Source organism: Scylla paramamosain, chromosome 40 (genome assembly GCF_035594125.1).
Source record: "Scylla paramamosain isolate STU-SP2022 chromosome 40, ASM3559412v1, whole genome shotgun sequence".
Classification (NCBI taxonomy): domain Eukaryota; kingdom Metazoa; phylum Arthropoda; class Malacostraca; order Decapoda; family Portunidae; genus Scylla; species Scylla paramamosain.
Genome location: NC_087190.1, coordinates 722,970 through 740,000, shown reverse-complemented (window position 1 = coordinate 740,000; position 17,031 = coordinate 722,970). Strand labels below are relative to the sequence as shown.

Here is a 17,031-nt window from a genome sequence, read left to right as displayed (position 1 = left end):
TAATCCTTTGTGACCAGCTAGCAATGGTCCTAGTATGTGACACGCAGATTTGATCATGCATGTACACACAAAGTTAAATAAGTTAAAGCACCGGATGGAAGTTAAATGAACCCTTTTATTGCTTAATTTCTTTTATGTCTATTTTTTCACATTCACGAATACTTTTTAAACACTAATTGTCGTGCTTCAGACTCTTAAATAGCTTTGTAACCTCGAAAAAAACAAAATTAACCTTCCATTCTCTCTTCTCTGTGTGTCCTTGAGAATTACTTCCACCGGGAATGTTAACAAAAGCAACACAGCAACGAAAGGGTTAATGCACAAAATAATTCAATGAACACACTAACCTTAACAATGACATCTGTACTCAGAAAGGAGCGTAAGGAGCGTGGCTGGCGGGGAGTGTCACACCTCTGTTCCATTCCTTCCTCTTCCCTCTAAAAGAAAAAAAGTAAAAAAATTATTGTGAAAAAAATAATTTGTAAAAAAAAAATAAATAAATAAATACTTGCGGGTAAGATAATAACAGTGCTAAAATAGAAATGAAATTGAAATTGAAAAAAAAAACTCCCAGACTACCGGAATATAAAATTAATTGATTCTAGGTGATTTGTAATACAGATTTTATCATGAAAAGAAATTAGCTTCAACGATCAGGTCAATGTTCTTATACTCTACTTTTTGTGAAGCGAGAAACATTTTCTTATTATACTATTGATGATGATGATAATAATAATAATAATAATAATAATAATAATAATGATAATAATAATAATAATAATAATAATAATGTTAACAACAACAACAACAACAACAACAACAACAACAACAACAACAACAATGACAATAATACATAATAATAATAATAGTAGCAGTAGCAGTGGCAGCAGTAATAGTAGTAATAATAGAAACAACAACACCAACAAGAACAGCAACAGCAACAGCAATATAAATCAATAAATAAACAAATAAATTAATAAATAAATAGACAGTGCAAGCAATAACAACACGTGCATCCCCAGTGACCCCAGACACTCTGTGAAATGCGGCATCTCATTTCAGGCCAATCTTCCGCAGCTCCCGCCACGTGCCTGCTCGGCTCTTGCGTGTTGTCCAGTGTCATGTGAAAATAGGAAACTAGGTAATAAAAGCCGAAATTGTTCGCTCTCTCCAGTAAAGGAATGGGAAAGTTGCGAAAATTTGAGAATAAAGACTGTCTCAGGAGTATGGTTAAATGTTGTACAGTGTTATATGAAAAACGATAAGTGATAAGTGAAAACTGTACCCTCTCTCGAGTAAAGACATTGAGAAGTTCTGGAAAACTGAGAAAAGTGTTTAACGAATATTAAAAAGTTTTCAAATACTATTGTTATGTGAAAAGGTAAAATTGATAAGAAAGTTTGAATTGCACGTTCTCTCCAATAAAGAAACTGAAAAGTTGTGAAAAGTTGTGAAAAATTGAGAAAAGTGTTTCGAGAACATTGTTTGAAATGTTCAAGAAAATACTATACCAGTGCATTAGTCGCACAACATAATACAATGCTTCATAAGAAATATTTGGTAAGAAAATTGAAATCAAATGCTCACTCGAGTAAATAAATTCACGAAGTTAAGAAAAGTTAACGACAAAAAATTGTCAAAGAATATTAAAGGAGTTTTTTGAAAAGAGTATAGCAATTAAAACAAACTGTGGATGAAAAATTCTTAACAATAAAGTTGAAATTGAAAGCTCAGTCGAGTAAATAGATTCATAAAGTTTGTGAAGATTGAGAAGTATGATCTTAAAAATAATGTTAAAAGTTTTCCTGAAAATAAATAAATTATTTCGAACGTTTCCATATAGACTGCTGTTAAAAGGTGGTAACAAACAACAACAACAACAACAACAACAACAACAACAACAACAACAACACACTCAAAGGAAGAAGAAGAAGAAGAAGAAGAAGAAGAAGAAATTATGATAATGATCATGATGGAGAATAAAGGAAATGATAAGTAGGAGGGGGAGGACAAGGAAGAGAACAAGGAGGAGGAAGAGGAGGAGGAGGAGGAGATTCCATGACAAAATTCATCTTTTTTCCCATTATAATTTTCTACCTGTGTTTGGAGTTTTTAGGTTGACAAATCATGACATTAATTAAAAGTTAATATTTGTAATTTACGTCCCAGATTTTTTTTCGTAACTTTTAAGTCTTTGCTATTATGACACAACAATGAATTAGCTATTAGACTGCAACGTCTCTCATCTACGATCACACTTGATTAGAAACAATTGATGGATCAGGGAACGCTAATTAATTGAGTTACGGCGCCACAACAACAGGTTCATATGTCGCTGGATGGGATTACGAAACATCATCTCTCTCAACTAACCGCCATGAGTCAGACTCGAGCAACCTTCACCTCACACCACGAGCTGCCCAGTGCACCGGAGCCAGCCAGGCAGCGGTGGTGCGTTTGTCGAGGACTTAGCACAGTCGGGGTGCAGGTGGTGGGCGGCTCTGTGGGACGCTGTGTTAAGTCGAGGACAAAATGAACGGCGTCACTTTCTTGTCTGCAACGAGGACACGAGTTATGGAGGACACGAGATATGGAGGAAGCAAGGCAGGGAGGAAAGCAAGGAAAACAAGGTGTGCGGGAAACGAAACATGAAAATATATTTCAAAATCCTAATAAGTTCCAGTAAACCTGTTAAACTGTTTCTATAATTGTGGAGACACCTCTCAAACGCACACTAACCCCTGCAAGAATCGTGTAAGCCCCAACAATTTCCGTTAAAACCAGTCATACTTTCCCCCAGAATCATGAAAACATTTTTGAAACCCTAACAACTCCCGCTAAAACCTGTAAAAACAGACTAAAGATTAGACACATATCACTTCCAATATAACGTGTTAAACTATCACTAGAATCATGAAAGCAACCTGCAAAAACTACAAAAAAAACAGCAGGAATCATGAAAATCCCAACAACTTCCACTAAATGTTGGCAAACTCTCACAGGCACCATGAAAACATCTTTAAAAACACTACCTTCCACAACAGCCTGTTAAACATAGTGGAGCAACACGCCAATTCAGAGACAATGTAGTCTGCGAGTGTTGCATGGATGTTACGGCGTCCCGTGTTACCCAGAGGACCTCAGCGCTCACCAATTAGCTAAGTGAGGAACACATGACGTCACTCAAGCTTAACAAGACGTAAAGCGCGCCAGGAATGAAAGCCAAGTATCGTTCACGCTGGAGGGAGGAAGCGAAATAGCGTAATCATGATGTTATAAATTCCGCTAAACCCATTTGATGAACACTCTCATTTTCGCCCAATAGCACAGCAAGTCCCATAAACTTCAAAGCGAGGACCCAAAATATGCCTCTAATTATCCCTTCTTTAAATGTGTCAAAGGCCCTGGTGTATTTTTAGCACGCGCATTGCTGGGGTATTTCAAACACGCAACGGGTTACACCAGTGAACCATATTCTGAAACGCTTCTACGCCACACCATGGCTACTTCCAGAAGGCTTTAGTTGAAGTTACATGGATTTTTAAAGATATTTTTTCCGGTTCTAGTGACATTAACAAGACTTCTACATTATTAATAGGAGAAACACTCTTGAAAACAGGACTAATCTTCTCTGTGACCTTTGAAAAATAGTCATAGTAAGAAAGCAAAACGTTTCAGAATAGAGACCAATGACTGGCGTGGAGTGAAAATTAATTAGTGTTGGTGGAGCGATTCCCGCGTTGCCTGACCTGAAGAATGTTGCGTGCTGGGAGGCTCAGGACGGAGGTCAGGCGTCAGTCAATTGCGGCACCGTTGAAGGAGCGAAGCGATGTACAACTGCTACTGTTAATGTTGCTGTTTCTGTTACTACCATTAGTACTGCTTCTGCGGGGAGTAAAGGTGTCATGTTGAAGTTATTCTTGGTTTCTATTCTATATAATATAATCTTTCTCACTTTAGGACGTATCTACTTAGTCTATTTCTGCCTTTCATTTCCAATTTGTTCATAAAATGCCTCCTTCTGAATTCTTATCCAAAATACGGAAACTCTATTGAGTGTACAGAAAGAAGAAAAGTAGTAATTAGTGTGTGTGTGTGTGTGTGTGTGTGTGTGTGTGTGTGTGTGTGTGTGTGTGTGTGTGTGTGTGTGTGTGTGTGTGTGTGTGTGTGTGTGTGTGTGTGTGTGTGTGTGTGTGTGTGTGTGTGTGTGTGTGTGTGTGTGTGTGTGTGTGTGTGTGTGTGTGTGTGTCAATGGGCTTTCCTTAGTGGGTCTTGGTCATCTTTTTGCAGGGATCTTGGGGAAACCTTTGCGCTGCAGGAGGCGCAGCCATGATATCGGGAAGAAGAGAACAGCGGGAAGAAAACTGCTGTGATGACGAAGGATAGAGAAAGGAGAGAAGAGGGAGAAGAGAGGGACGGTAATAGAAGAGGAAAGATTAACTTGATAAAAATTGAAAGAATAAATAAACAAATAAATAGAAAGCAAAGAAAGTATGACGACAGTCTCTTAACAAACTGACGAATACTAATCATATTTTGACAAAAATGACACTGGTCATTTTTATCACTATGATCAAGTAACGAAAGTGGATAATAAAGGCACTTGCAGAGAGAGAGAGAGAGAGAGAGAGAGAGAGAGAGAGAGAGAGAGAGAGAGAGAGAGAGAGAGAGAGAGAGAGAGAGAGAGAGAGAGAGAGAGAGAGAGAGAGAGAGAGAGAGAGAGAGAGAGAGTGTGTGTGTGGAAGAAAACGAGAGCCTGGCAACAAACCATATGCATAATATTCTATACTTACTTATTATGCATTTTCTTAAGTTCTTCCACTTTGGGTAGTTTTTCAAAATGCATTCTGTCATCACCTTTGACGTGACCTGATTTGCACCCACGCACGATACAAACTGTTGGCATTTTTGCATAACTCACAAAATTACCGCAGCCTCCTCGACCACAACAGAAAACGAGGCTCCGTTCCACTGGGCGGCAGGGTGACTACGTGTTTGACTGGAGAGTTTCGAGCGGCAGAAGCTTTGGTCTAGATTACCTATAACGTCAGGCAAAGACCGAGACCCAGTTAGGCTCCCCTCCGTGCGCTTTGAAAATACCTTCCTCGCTTTACCTAGCATACAACACTACCACATAACTTCGAGTATGAGCTGAGTTTGTCATCCTCAACAACAACAACAACAACAACAACAACTACAGCTACCACCACCACACCATCAAAATTACCTCCAGAAACCACCACCACAAGCAATGACATCAAATACCACCACTACCACCACCATCCCGGCTATCACACGTGTTATCCTTCCAGTCGACCACAAGCTAAATGGTGCGAGCCGCGTGCCTTTCCTTGCGTGATTAATAAACGTGACGATGATGACTCGCAGTGAAGGAGACTTGCCCGTCGCTTCCCCAGCTGATCGAACCTTCCCACACACACACACACACACACACTGACAGATGATGGATGCTCCTCCGTGTCAAGTATTTATTAATTGTGTACAGAAGGACATGATACGTGTTTGAGTGTTGGATGGGTTTTGGGCTGCAGAAGTAATGTAAAGGATTTTGTATCTAGGTTTGTTTGTTTTTTTCATTCCTTTTTTCACTATGTGTGTAAAAAATAATACTAACTGACGGTTTGTTTGCAGGCGGAGTTGTAACATAAATGACATCGTATCTACGTTTGTCCGGTATTTCTTTCTTTATTTTTCACGTGTGTGTGTGTGTGTGTGTGTGTGTGTGTGTGTGTGTGTGTGTGTGTGTGTGTGTGTGTGTGTGTGTGTGTGTGTGTGTGTGTGTGTGTGTGTGTGTGTGTGTGTGTGTGTGTGTGTGTGTGTGTGTGCGAGTATACATACATACACAGCACCATCCTGCACGCGTGTAGATGCATGCACGTACAAGTATGCACATGAATCCCAGCAAGTGTGCATTCCCGACTAATTCATCACTCACTGAAACATTCATGCTCCTTTGTTCGCCTGGACGCTGCTGGGGGGATAGCGGGGGCGGTGGGCTCCCTGGACCGGATGCGGCAGGTGATGCATCGCGGCGGCGCCTTAATGGGTTGTTTAGCGCGACGAGCAGATCCCCCCAACCCCCGCCAAGCAATGCAGGGCCTCCCAATCTGCCCGGGACAAAGGCACCATTGCAGTCTTGTCTCGCTTTATGATGGTGGGAGTAATGGATGGCCGGCGTGTTTGACTGAAGAGCTGCTGGGATGTGCCTTGCTGTGAGTCTTGGGTATGGAAGGAGATAAGTTATGTTGCTTCTTTTCTGTAATCTGTTCATGGTGTAATGGTTGAGGCTAAGGTTATCTATTGGTTGGGGAGTTGAGAAGTGATAGGGTGTAGTGTCCTGTTTGGAGTGTTGGTAAGGGAGGAAGGATTCAGGCTATGTTGCTTCGCCTCTATAATGTTATAATGTCAGTCATCATCATCATCGTCGTCAGCCATATAGACACAATACAGTGCCATGCCTATACTGCATGGCACTGTAAATTTATTAAAGTTTATCAGAAATACATCACCTTTCATTTCACATTCAAAAAGGTGACGTCACATTGAGTGCGTCACATCGCTCGGCTCACTCAGATAGCCATCACGCGCGCCCCTCCAGCCCCGCCATCTGCTTATGCAAAATGAGCCTCTTGCCTGCCTGCCTTGTGAGGAGAGCGGGGGCGTCTGTATCAGGACAATATTCTGAAACACTTCTGCACTGCACCACTACTTTCAAAAGACTCTACGTAAAGTGACACGGGTTTTACAGGTGTTTTTAAGGTTAAAGAGACCCATTAACAAGATTTCTACGATATCAACAAGATAAACACTCTAAGAATCAGGCTAACCATTTATGTGGCCTTCGAAAATAATACTAGTAAAATTACACGGTTTTTAAAGTTGCTTTCTTCTTGAATCCACTTGAATTATACTTCAGTCTACTTGAAACCACTTGAAATTCACTCAAAACTCACTCATAAGCAACCACTGAAGAGTAACAGGGTAGAATCCACTGAAATTCCCCATAACTCACTATCGTAACTACCCAATTCAACGTACAATGCAAGCTAACAGGCTACATTCATCCTCACCTAATACAACACTTAATCAGGAGCGCGAGAGACCAGCTTCCCTCGGCGCCTCTCGTCCAGCCCTTCACTGCTGTCCGGCACCTTCACTCCCTTCACTCTCCTGATTCCCCAACTCACGCCGGGCTCCTCGTTACCTTAGACTGCAGGACGTGTTTGCTCGATTAACTGGCAGTGTTGGTGCAGACGTAATTAGCGTCGCGACACACGGAATCATGTGCTCCCAGCCTCCTTACTTCACTAAGGAGGGATGTGTGTGTTGTATTGGGGGGAAATACGATGGTTTGTCTTCTTTTGTATTGGTGTGTTTTAGTGGTGACGTGTGTGTGTGTGTGTGTGTGTGTGTGTGTGTGTGTGTGTGTGTGTGTGTGTGTGTGTGTGTGTGTGTGTGTGTGTGTGTGTGTGTGTGTGTGTGTGTGTGTGTGTGTGTGTGTGTGTGTGTGTGTGTGTGTGTGTGTGTGTGTGTGTGTGGGTGTGTTTTGTTATTTAATGTTATCTACTGATGATTGAAGCTACTAAAGTTGATGAGAGCAACAACAACAACAACAACAACAACAACAACAACAACAACAACAACAACAACAACAACAACAACGACGACAACGACGCAATAGGAGCAACAACAACAGAAATTTACCAAGCTGCAGTATATGAAATTTAGATTAAGTTTGTATTGCACCGTCTGTCATATTTGTCATCTTCACCACTGTCTTGAATCCCTTGACTGTTCTCTCTCTGTGTGTGTGTGTGTGTGTGTGTGTGTGTGTGTGTGTGTGTGTGTGTGTGTGTGTGTGTGTGTGTGTGTGTGTGTGTGTGTGTGTGTGTGTGTGTGTGTGTGTGTGTGTGTGTGTGTGTGTGTGTGTGTGTGTGTGTGTCAGCACGAGGAAGTGATGGATTATTGTGAAGACAGACGTACGATATCATAAGACACTATAAGACAACATACTTTAATGTACCTATTGAAAGAAGATGTGATAGATGAAAAAATAAGAGAACTGCAAAAAAAAATAAGCTAAAAAAAAACTACTCGCATATATACTCTAGTTAATTAGCATTGCAGTCCTCAGTGTAGAGTAAAATCCGGTAAAAACTAATAATGAACACTAATTAAGGGGCTGAAAGACGGAGAGACGCCTTGGTGGTCTATGCGGCGCGGGAATAAAAGCAGGAAGGGAATGAAATGGCGCGGCGTCGCACTCAGCGAGACGCAACGAATGCATGGAATCTGTCAGTCGGGTCGACCATTGTGGCACGGAACGCTGAGGCGGAAAGCGACGAAGTAAATCTTATAAAATACGGACAGTGCACCGACCGAATGGTGTAGTGGAAGGTCAAATGAAAGACCGCCACACACAAATGCTGTATGTCTGAACTCTATCCAGAAGGGTCAAATAACAGAGCGGGGCTGATGACCAGGGCGAGGTAATGTAAAACCCCCCATGATGATGTACAGGAAGGCCACATGAAAGACTGTCACATCTAAATGATTCACATCTGAACACTCTATTCACGTGGGTGAAATAAGAGGGAACCGCTGATGGCCAAGCAGGGGCGTATTACTGCTTTCTGAAATTGGATGTGACCTAATCTTATCTTACTTCCTTCCTTTTTCCTTCCCCTGCCTATCCCAACTTAACGAAAAGTAAGAAACGAAGACTGAATTGAAGCGTACTGTTCTAAAATTTGAACCAACGTAATCTAACATAACGGAATAGTTCAGCCAGATATGAAATTTAAAGTGTTTGTGGATGAAAGCTCATACATGTACCTACATGAGAATAAACACACACTCAAATCAATCTGCAAATACGTTTTACGAGTACAATTACAATTTGAAACTCTGGATACACGTTCAGCGATGAAATAAAAAAAAAAACAAGTCACAATATTCTTTCAATCCAAATACCCAATGTGTGTGTGCCACAATTTCAGCAGTGCTGCGAACAAGGATTCAAAGGATTGTTAGAATTTAAACAAGACACCCAGAATCTCGACAGAAATAGGATCCACCAGCGGCTGGAGTGATTTATTGAAGCTAGGCGGCGGACAGTGTGGTCAGTGTACTTGGGGAGGAGGCAACGACAGGGGCAGCGACTCACTGAGAATGGAACGTTGTGGATGGTAACGAATTTATCTTACTTCCCTTTAGTGGCGTTGACCTGCGTGGGCCTCGCTTAGTATGTGCAGTGTGGCTCCGTGACTAGAGGAAGTGGGAGGGAAAATCTTCGTTGGAGTGACAGGTGGCTGCGGGAGCCTCACTACACTGAAGTTTACGTACAGTTATGTCGTACATGTAGCAGAATAGGAGAATATGCCCAGTGTAAAGGGCAAGCATCATTATTGTGACGAGGAGGCTTGTTCTGTGGGGAAAGTTACAAGGAAATTCAAGATATGAAAGTCTTCATATGCTCGGGCTGGGAGAGAAGAGAAACAGGTGTGTCTTGTCATAAAGGGAGGAGCGAGTGTTGGAGAGTACATGTGTACCATCATTGAGGAAACTTGTTGTCTGGGAAAGTTACAAGGAAACTCAAGATAACCATAGTCTTCTACAAGATACACATACCCTGTTTCTCGTGGCCAAACACACTCAAGCGTACAGTACATTTGTGTCGGAACACGTGTAAAAGGTGCACGTTAGAGAAATATGTACTAATATTGTGGCAAAGAGACTAGTTCTGTAAAGTTATAAGGAAACTCAAGATAATTATAGTCTACAAGATGCACATATGCCCTACCTGGTTAAGAGCGGACTTGAATGGGTGTGTCTTGTTATTCATGGAGGAGTGAGTAACAGAGAGTATGTACCAGTATTGTGCCAGAGACCTGATCTTTGGGGAAGTTAAAAGGACTCTTAAAAATAACCATAGACTTTTGCGAACTATATTTATACCTTGTTACCCTGTCTGCCTTGGAGACGAGAGAAATAGGCGAGTCTTATCACTCCGGGGTGAGAGAGAGAGAGAGAGAGAGAGAGAGAGAGAGAGAGAGAGAGAGAGAGAGAGAGAGAGAGAGAGAGAGAGAGAGAGAGAGAGAGAGAGAGAGAGAGAGAGAGAGAGAGAGAGAGAGAGAGAGAGAGAGAGAGAGAGAGAGAGAGAGAGAGAGAGAGAGAGAGAGAGAGAGAGAGAGAGAGAGCACTGGAAGCAAGGAATAAACAAAGGCTTGGTGTGCGGCGTTCCTTCAAGTTTCAGGATTGCAAAACAGGCAAATTCAATTTAGCTCTAAAGGCAACCTGATATTCCGCTCTTGAAAAATGTGAAAAGTCATGGAAAATAAGAAATGCACCGAAGGAGTCTGGTCCAGAATTTGCCGGCGAGAAGAATAAGGAAGAGAATGTGCGACTCTTTATATACTGAGTGACGAACGCAACATTTCTCGGCTATGAGAAGACGACCTCCACCTCAACACAACCACCAAGACTTTCGACCTTAACAGTGACCAACACGACCCTCACTTTGCTATATATAGACCACCACGACCCTACACCTTAACACAACGACCGACATGACTTTTGACCTTAACTCAACGACCAACACGCCCTTCGATCTTAACACAACGACCAACACGACCCTTGACCTCGACCTCGAAAATTTTGGGAAGGCCTAAATTGCAATACACCAGTTTTCGACGATCGGAGAAAAGAAAATGAATAGCAAAATATTACAATAAACTCACTAGTAACAAGAGGACGCAATAAGCAGACTCTTATTTAATGACTAAAATACTGGGGACATAAATTTCAATGCATAAATTCTGTACACACGAGAAAGCAAATTAAAACCACAATTTTATAATAACCACAAGGAGACAAGAATCAGGCACTTCTCCAATAACGACAATATTGCAGGGACAGAAGCTATCACCCATCCCATACGTGTTGAAATATGTAATAAGTATGATATCAAACACTCAGCGGGTCTCCCTCCGTTAACAAGGCTGATAATACTGAACCGGAGACAGGGAGAGGCACTGACTGACTGACTTACCGGATAATAAAAACAATAACAATTAACTTATGCTATACAATAATTAGACATTTGAACTATCTGAAACACGTAGTAGAATATAAATTACCTTTTACCACAGAAATTACGACAAAAATTAAAACTACAATACTACAAACCAAAAATAACACAAGAACGTAAAATGCAGGAACAAATTTGACTGTATTTGATAACGAAATCACTGGAGACACAAGATGCAACATACATATTACTGTTAAGACACGAGAGGAAAGACACTGCAAGAGGAACGACTTGCCAAAAGGAAAAAGAAAAAAAACCTCGAGGCTGTGTCGTTACCAAAGCGAAACGTAACTGAAATCGACTCCCAGTAAACTGAAAACTGAACTATTTTTCCACTTGACAGCTGCTCGTTGACACCCTCGGCATATGAGCGACGATTCAGCAATGCATTCCTAATATTTGCATGATTTAACGCCACTCCTCTTAGCGTCCAGCACTTTCTCGCCTTTCTGTTGAATCTACAAACACAGCTCTACTTGTTTATTTATTTGCAGGAGGAGTCATGTGGAAACCAGGGGCTACCAACTGGTGACGCGCTGCTGGTCCCGGCTTCCCCTGGCTCGTGGACCGCCGTGCTTTCATCAACGTTGGGAATCGCTTTGGCAGATATAATGAAACAGAATTTAGATGCCAAAGTAATGACTTGCTGCTTCTGACATCAAGGGAGCGTCTCTCTCTCTCTCTCTCTCTCTCTCTCTCTCTCTCTCTCTCTCTCTCTCTCTCTCTCTCTCTCTCTCTCTCTCTCTCTCATGGACATTCATTCAAACAAGACAGCTACGGTTTTTAATCTTAAGTTAGCGTTTAGTTAGGTAAATATTTCAAAATTACTCTGGTTGCATGATCCAGTTATACAAATATACGAGAGAGAGAGAGAGAGAGAGAGAGAGAGAGAGAGAGAGAGAGAGAGAGAGAGAGAGAGAGAGAGAGAGAGAGAGAGAGAGAGAGAGAGAGAGAGAGAGAGAGAGAGAGAGAGAGAGAAGTCAAAAGATACAGCTTGGAGAGACAACACTGACAACAAAAAGAGTAATGGAGTGGCTCAGACCTTTTACTGCCTGTTGTTTTATTCCTCCCTTGAAAAATCGTCCAGGTTTTACAGCAAGCCACACTCCCACGAGACACGCAATCCTGAGCCTCGACACAAGTAGATTGGCCAGCTTCTCCGCTTTTAACCTTCCTAGTCATTGCAGACCGGTACTGGATCAAACTAGACTGGATTGTATAGGAGAGGATAAGAAAGGACTGAAGTGAACACGAATAAGGTGAACTGGAAATAACAGGAGTGGAGTGAAATAGGCTGGGCTGGAACTGACAAGATTGCACAGGAGTAAGGTGACCAGTTGCTTCTTCCTTTGCTTTTAACTTTCTCAGCCATTGCAGATCAGTCCCCATTGAACACTCACTCTTGTTAGGATCTGCCCCTCCGGTCCCCGCACAGACGCGGAGCTGTGACGTTTTTCTTTCCTTTTTCTTCTTTCTCTGCTTTTTACTAATCATCTACATCTTTCACATACTTTTACAATACTCGAATCGTTCTGTAGTTTCCAAAATACACAAGTAACCTGAACATACAGAAGCATCCATCAGAGAGTGCCCAAGGATCTGCCCGTCCGGTACTGGTACAGACCAGTATTCAGAAACTTTTTGCTCTCACCACGACTCTTATCAAAGGCCACGGTGAGGATTAGCCGCGTTTTCAAGTGTTTCCCCTGTAAACAGAGTATAAATCTCGTTAATCTGTTACTAAAGCCACGAAAACACCCTTAAAAACCCATGTCACTTTAATTAGTCTTTTGGAAGTAGTAGAGTTGTGGGCAGAAGCGTTTCAAAATATGGTCCACAGACGCAGAGCTGCAGACTCGAGACTCGAGACTCGAGACTCGGGGCTCGGGGGTCGGGGGTCGGGGCGTTAAGCTCTTCACGTCCTCACGGCATCAAGTCTCCGCGGATGGCGAGGATGTGCACCGGGAGTGGAGTGGCGTCGCATTATCGCTGCATGCAGGCAGAGTTGCAGTATTGGCACTTTGATTTTTGTGTTGGTTTTGCACTAAAGGCAGCGGAACCAGCGTGCAAAAGTGTAAAGTGTTGCGGAACTTCTTTTCATTTGCTGAGTTCAGGTCACGCCTCGCTGCTCTGACTCTTTAATGCTACTTGTTTTTCAGACTGCGTCGATACATTTTTTTTTCTTTTCTTTCTCCCGGGTTAATTGCGAGACTAGAAACAATTTGTCATACACCCGTACTGCTGCTCATTTTTCCAGTGGTACGCACAACGTACTTCACGATGCGGCCGGCGTTTTATTTGTAGGTGAGACGCTACTGACTGAGGAGCTTGTGTGTCATCTTTATTGCATCTCACAGTAATCACTTGAAACAATACTATCTATTTATTACTTTCCTGCATTTCAGCTTGCAACTGACCTTTCATATTAATTAAAATAATGTGAAATGTTCATCCTACAAGTGTTTTTTTTTTAATATTACGTTAGACGTAAGCTTCCTCACACATTTGAGTAATATTCAGGTATACATTATTAATCTGCCTTAACGAGAGAGAGAGAGAAAAAAATATATATATATATATATATATATATATATATATATATATATATATATATATATATATATATATATATATATATATATATATATATATATATATATATGCACCTTTGAAAAATGTTTGTGCATCGGCTGGCATTTCTTTCTCCGTCGAAATTCTGAACCCCGTTCATTCTAACACCTTATCTATTTTAACTATATGTTTGCAATGTTATCCATAACTTACACATGTACAAACAAAAGTAAATTAATAAACTGAATTAAAAAAATAAATAGGTGTCTGGTTCATTTATATACATTACTTTATTGAAAAACGGTAAAGTATTTATTCCACACGAAACATCCACACCAATTCTCCCCACACTCCCAGACGCCTTCACTGCCTTAACAAACTCCAGCACTCCCAAGTTTACTTTAGTTCCACTTGAATGGCGAGTCTTGAAGCAAAAAACAGATTAATTTAACTTTACATTTCATCTCCCGTCCCACTGGAAGCTCACGCCCTTCCCTCCCTGAGTTAGGGTGTCGCGCCGCCCCCTGCCTGTGATACACTCGCCCTCCATAAAAGATATCGCCGTCTGTTTTTTTTCCCCCGCACACTTTTTCATGATCTCCGCCACCACTGTCTCCCCCTTTTACTCCGGCACGGGGAAAATCCAAACTGACTCTTCCCAACCCGTGAAATCCCGCTTGCAAAAAACAAACCTTTTCACATGAGAGCCGCGGCGGGGAGGCACCTCTGCCGACACATTTTTAAGGCAACAGGTAAGGGTAACGCTAACAAAGAGGCTTCAGAGGAGCACACGAGCTGCAGCAAGGCAAGAGTGTGGCGTTTTATCGAAGCAGTAACGTGAAGAGACTCTTGAGAAATGTGTCCATATTCTGAAATGCACTGTTCTTATTATTCTATAGTGGAGAGATTCTGGCCCTCTGACTCTGGGCTACAAGACAGAAAAAAGGCTCAGTGATGGTGCTAGTCCTTAAAGAGTAGAGCCAAAAGGATCTTGAAAGGCCACAGATGATTTAGTCAGGTCGTAATAGGTATTTTTCTCATTAATTATTTGAATCCACAGTATTTTCCTCCAGAATCCGTTAAATGCAGCCATCGTAAGGCACCATAACGTCACAGAGAACAAGACATCATGACATCAGAAACACGCGGAATGTGGAATAAACACTACGTAGAATATCTGTAGAAGCAAATAAATATCAAGAGTGTGGAACAAGATGCCCTGCTAAGTACTACCAGCGGAACATTAGGGAGAAAACACCATTGCGCGAGCTTAGAAAGAGATAGAATGATGGAATAATGGAAGCAACAGGTGCAAGAATCAATTTAATCACAGAAAATTTAAACAGCAATACAGAATTTACTTTACTAAACAGCATCTAATTTTCTGTTGGCAGTAAGTGGCAGACGCAAAACAACGAAGAGGAAGGGTAGGATAAACCAATAAAAGAGCATATACGAGTAATAACAAAAGAAAATAGAGACTGCAAAACCCCAGTTGACCCACACACAGCGACTTTTGACATTCCCACAAACTGAACTGAACAACGAAAGAGAAAGAAGAGCAACATCACGAAGACAAAACAAGAAAGAACAAGGCAAGACAACTTCAGATGCATATAAAAACAAAAGAAAACAGTGACTACAAAAGCCAACTGACCAACATGCGGAGAATTCTGACATTCGCACGAGCAATACTGGACAGGACAACACAGTGAAAGAAGAGAAACATTACTGGACTGGACAGCAGAGAAAGGTGATGACATTGTGAGAAATTGGATGTAGGTGGTGAAGAGGGCACAGTCCTCTGAAAAAGCTACTGCGAGACTAGTCAGGAATAAAGTAGACATTTCTCAGGTCGTGTTCCCTTCACCTACCTCCAACAGGGTGAATGTAGGATGATGATCATTACTGGATGAAAAAACAGAGTGAACATGAAGAACTGCTTGTTGGAGATCTGCTCGGCATCACGGCTGGCAGCTTTAGCATATCTGAGGAGAAAGGTGAGGAAATAAAGGTTAGAACTGGATCTGATTGCCTTTAAAAGCTACTGTATTCAGGCAACGTCTCACAATAATTTGAAAGGTGACCTTTATATCTGCCTGTCTGTCTGTCTGTCTGTCTGTCTGCCTGTCTGTCTGTCTGTCTGGGTGTTAGTCCATCAGTGTGTCATGTTAAGGATCAGTGTCAAGCTTTGTGTCCTGTTGCTCTGTTCCTTTTGGTCTACGAACTCCCTTGGTGTGAGTTCGAATCCCTTCATAGCTTTTAGTTACTGAGTTTTTTGCAATTAGATTTTTCACTCAGCCACTGATCAATCACTGTGTAAATTTGCAGAAACTTTATCATAGAAACATACTGTGTTCTTTTCAGCTATTACCTGACTTCATGCAGAATACGCTCTGCTTTAATTGCTGTTAATGAGTTACCTCCAAATATAGGAGGAATTCTCATTTGTATAATTATTCTACTATTAGAGTTATCATAGTTTCTTATTTCTCAATACTATTTTTTTCTATTAATCTAATTTATTCATTATTGATATATTTTTAAGCTATGTCACATTCCACATCAGTTTCAGCATGCCTTTATTTATATATTCTTTTATCTATTATTACTTTTGAACATTCCATTATTAAATCACGTCCTGTAGCGACTCGACTAACTCAACATTTCCAATTTTTCAATGCTTATTTATATATTTTCGTCCCTTTCCATAATTCGGAGCTTCCTTGAATTTCTGTTGGAATGCTTCCCTGCACTCAGAAGTCATGATTACCTGAGCCAGAAAGTGTTCCTTCTTCCGCTGCCTTCCTGGAACTGAACCTTTACACACTGATCCCTGGCTTAGGATTATGTGTCTGTCTTTAGCAGCAGCATTACTCGTAAGTCCTGCACTTGTATTCTGTTACACGATTATTTCATCCTATCCAAACAGATCACCATGCATTTACAGTAATATTTATGGGACTTATCCAAACTTTGATATTAATAACCGCTCCCCGCCAGTCTAATTAATTTATGGTATTAGCGATTAATTTTTACCGCAGGGACTTGAACTCTTCACTTCAACGACACACAGACTAGGACGCGCCATTCTCTATGTACTGCCGCCTTAACCAAAATACCAAGGTCACTGGGCTGCTGCACTACACTATAGCTGATATGTTTATTTTATGAATTTAAGCCATGTTATATTTCATGTCAGTTTCATTATTTTTTTTTCTTTTGCTATAAAATATTTCCATTAATCCTAAATAACGAGATGGTTGACTAACAATTTCCATTTATTTATCTTATTTCCATTCAGTTTTAATTAGTGTGTGTGTGTGTGTGTGTGTGTGTGTGTGTGTGTG

The 17,031-nt window shown here is 41.2% G+C and overlaps 1 long non-coding RNA gene across 9 annotated transcripts in view; it reads right to left on the bottom strand.

Moving 5' to 3' along the window:
• LOC135092666 (uncharacterized) overlaps window positions 1-17,031 on the bottom strand; it is a 221,275-nt gene that overhangs the window by 170,042 nt on the left and 34,202 nt on the right. For 8 of the 9 annotated variants that reach the window (XR_010262986.1, XR_010262987.1, XR_010262993.1 and 5 more), the window contains 2 exons: window positions 15,556-15,669; window positions 348-437 (listed from right to left, as the gene is read on the bottom strand). This is a non-coding gene — a long non-coding RNA (uncharacterized LOC135092666). Of the gene's footprint in view, window positions 1-347; window positions 438-3,749; window positions 3,886-15,555; window positions 15,670-17,031 lie in introns of all 9 variants that reach the window. The other variant, XR_010262994.1, reaches the window with a different exon arrangement.